The sequence below is a fragment of the Pinus tabuliformis genome, chromosome 8 (assembly GCF_031772625.1).
Source record: "Pinus tabuliformis cultivar Carrire ecotype Pingquan chromosome 8, CPIR1, whole genome shotgun sequence".
NCBI lineage: Eukaryota > Viridiplantae > Streptophyta > Pinopsida > Pinales > Pinaceae > Pinus > Pinus tabuliformis.
In genome coordinates this window covers 1,424,676,974-1,424,680,059 of record NC_142294.1, presented here as the reverse complement: position 1 = coordinate 1,424,680,059, position 3,086 = coordinate 1,424,676,974, and the positions used below count along the sequence as shown (strand labels likewise).

Sequence of the window (3,086 nt, the reverse complement as noted above, 5' to 3'; positions counted from 1 at the left end):
ACGGGATATGTTATTTTAACCTTTTTCACATTTCACACATACGGGATATGTTGATTTAAACGTGGAAACTTGATTTGAAAACACACTTCATGTATATGTAGAAGCTTGATGTGAAAAAAAACTTACGAATTCCACCTAAAGCACTTACGCACTTCACGTTTTAGACTCCACCACACTTACCAACTCCACATTTTTCCATATGCCCACGACCTTTTGATTGCTTGCAACAACTATCTTTTAGTTCCAATGTTTCTCAGCGATTTCCTGGACAGATCCTTCACCATTCCTGGACTCTCTTGCAGCGAGTTCCTGGCCAGATCCTTCGTCGTTCCTCGACTCTCTTCTTTTCAGCAAACAACCTTTCTGATGGTTTTTGCACTGTCTTCAATGCAGCGCTCTCCTGCAGGGCTTTCCACCACGCTCTGCTACTCTTTCTCCACAGAAAAAATCACAGACTTCATACAACAACTTTACAGAGTTACAGGACCGGGAATTTATTGTAGAGTCTGGGGTATACAGATAACCAAAGAGTTGTCTTCTTACTGGCTCTAATACCAGTTGTTAATCCAAAGCATAGAGAACACATAGTAGATACTCAGAGCAAAAAATAATTCACAGACAAAAAAATACTCAGAGCAGACAAATGGAGAAACAAAAGGGTAACATAGTTATATTAAACCGAGAATGAAATCACTTTAGATTACACAACAGGCCTGGGCCTTGGCTTGCATTCTTTGGCTAGAGAAATTACAAATTTTACAAATTTATAGAGGCTGAAGAAGGATTTATAATCCTACATGTGTTTCAGATGAATATCTTGTTAATGGCGATGTATATCTAGAATTTAATGGCGATGTGGTAAGTTTGGCACCGCTGTCACCAGGACAACGGAGTGTTGGGGAGTCGGTGCTGTCATTTGCACCGTGTACCATTTTCGTATCCAAGAATTTGGCAGTGTTGCAGGAGGTAGAAATATGGAGTTGACGGAAGGAATGAGGGTTGAGGTGTGCAGCAGTGAGGATGGATATGGCGGGGCCTGGTTTGAGGGAGTTATCCTTGCTGTTACAGCAAATGGCAGGCGATGCAAGATACGATATGATAAGTTTGTGACGAATGATGGAAAACCATTGGAGGAGGAGGTGTGGCTGCACAGTGAAGTGAGACCCATCCCACCCCACATTCAGTTGCCTCTCCATTTCTCAGCTGGGGACGCAGTGGAAGCTTATGACACAGACTGCTGGTGGCGCGGCTTCATCGTCAAATTGCTTACAGGCGCAGAAGAGGAGCTTTGGGCGGTCTACTTCCCTGACACTCGCACTCTCAAGGCATACCCCATTCAGAATTACGCCCAGCTCAAGATTGGGTCCGGACATCTCAAGTTTTACTCTTAACATATAACATTGATACCTATATAAATGGGATTTTCCGGGTGCAATAATTCATAGAACCTTTTTCTGATCTAGTAAAAACAATTTGAATAACTATATTAAAGTGGGCTTTTAGGTATATTTAGGCAGATTGTAAATTTTTAAAATATTCTAGAAATTCGATCAACTAGAGCAAAATCAAAATCAACTGTTTGATCGTTCGCATTAATCAAATTCCAAAAAAAATCAAAATCTGCAATGCTCAGATATTGGGTTTAGGGTTTCTATTGCAGTTTGATTGAATAATAAATAATTTGTGCAGGAAAACAGAACAGTCGTAGAGCAAGTAATCCAGTATTCTGCTCTGGACAACTTGGAAGAAACTCCTCTCACATCATGCGGAGAAGGCGACGAAAATAGAGGGAGAGGGGCTGTTAAGTCCAAGGTAGCTTCTCTGGGCAGAAGAGGTTGTGGTAAAGGGAAGAAGTTGAATACGATTGTACAATTGTTAACACGACATTGTCTGGTATATAAACGTTAATACGCGAAAATGCTAAATTGGGCCCTGTACTTTCAAGGACTTGATTTGAAGAATGAACAGGAAATCAAAGGCCTTATAGTTTAACTAGAAGTCCAGACACAAATGGACTTAATATTTTTGGACCAGACAGATATTAATCTCAGTATTTTGGTTGATCGCTAGATCAGTGTGCACTTTTATTTTATAAATATTTAGTGTGCACTTTTATTTTATATAAGATTTCAACCATTACTAGATAACTTTCTAATTGGAAATTCATTACTGATTTTGACTTTAAATATTATTCCTTTTTAATATGAAGTTTGGATGGATTGATGTTCTTGAACAGATTTGGTTATATTTTAGTAATTTTTGTATTACCCAAAAGAAAGCTGGGTTTTGAATATATTGATTAATACAATAACCTTTAACTAACAGGATCGTGGCACGGCGGAAGAGAAACCATGGCAGTCAAGGGTTTCTGACAAACCCTTCCACGGCAGAAGAACAGGTTTCGTAGACCTTCAAAGCAGAGCCGTAATATTTCAAGCACGGGCTTAGTCACGCTGACAAAGTCCAAATAATGAACATTCAGATAGGGGAGGCCACAGGGCCTCCCCCCACAGGTAGCAACAATGGTCGCAGCCCAAATAAGAATAATGATGAAACTGACAAGTCCTTATCCGGGAACATGGAACAGCTGTAGAACCAACTTGCTCAGCAGTAGGAATCGAAAGATCTGAACAAAGGGAAGGAGAGGATCTCCACAGGACTCGAAGAACCAAAGAACGCAACGTCATCCACATGCAAGCCTATTGCAGTTGATCGCCCCAGGATCGACCTACCAAGCCATAAAATCAACGCCCAAATACAATTTATGAACAATCATGTGCTTATCAACAAATTCATTGGTTACTGGCCAACTGAGAAAGCCCTACAAGGATGGATTGCCTCAAAATGGAATCCAAAAGGACATGTTACCCTATAGCTAGGTCCAAAAGGATTTTTTACGGCTATCTTCAACTGCATTGAAGACAGGAACCGAATCCTCGATGGAGGCCCTATTTCTTCAATGTTGCGGGTCTGTATCTTAGAGATTGGACAGAAAGATTTAACCCAGACAAGGAAGACTTCAATTGGGCACCAATATGGATACGAATGTACTCCTTACCTCTGGAATATTGGGATGAAGAATCACT

General features: G+C 40.5%; 1 pseudogene; it reads left to right on the top strand.

Annotated features, from left to right (window-relative positions):
* The first annotated feature begins 974 nt into the window (after positions 1-974).
* LOC149240953 (DUF724 domain-containing protein 6-like) lies at positions 975-2,448 on the top strand (annotated as a pseudogene).
* The last annotated feature ends 638 nt before the right edge of the window (positions 2,449-3,086 follow it).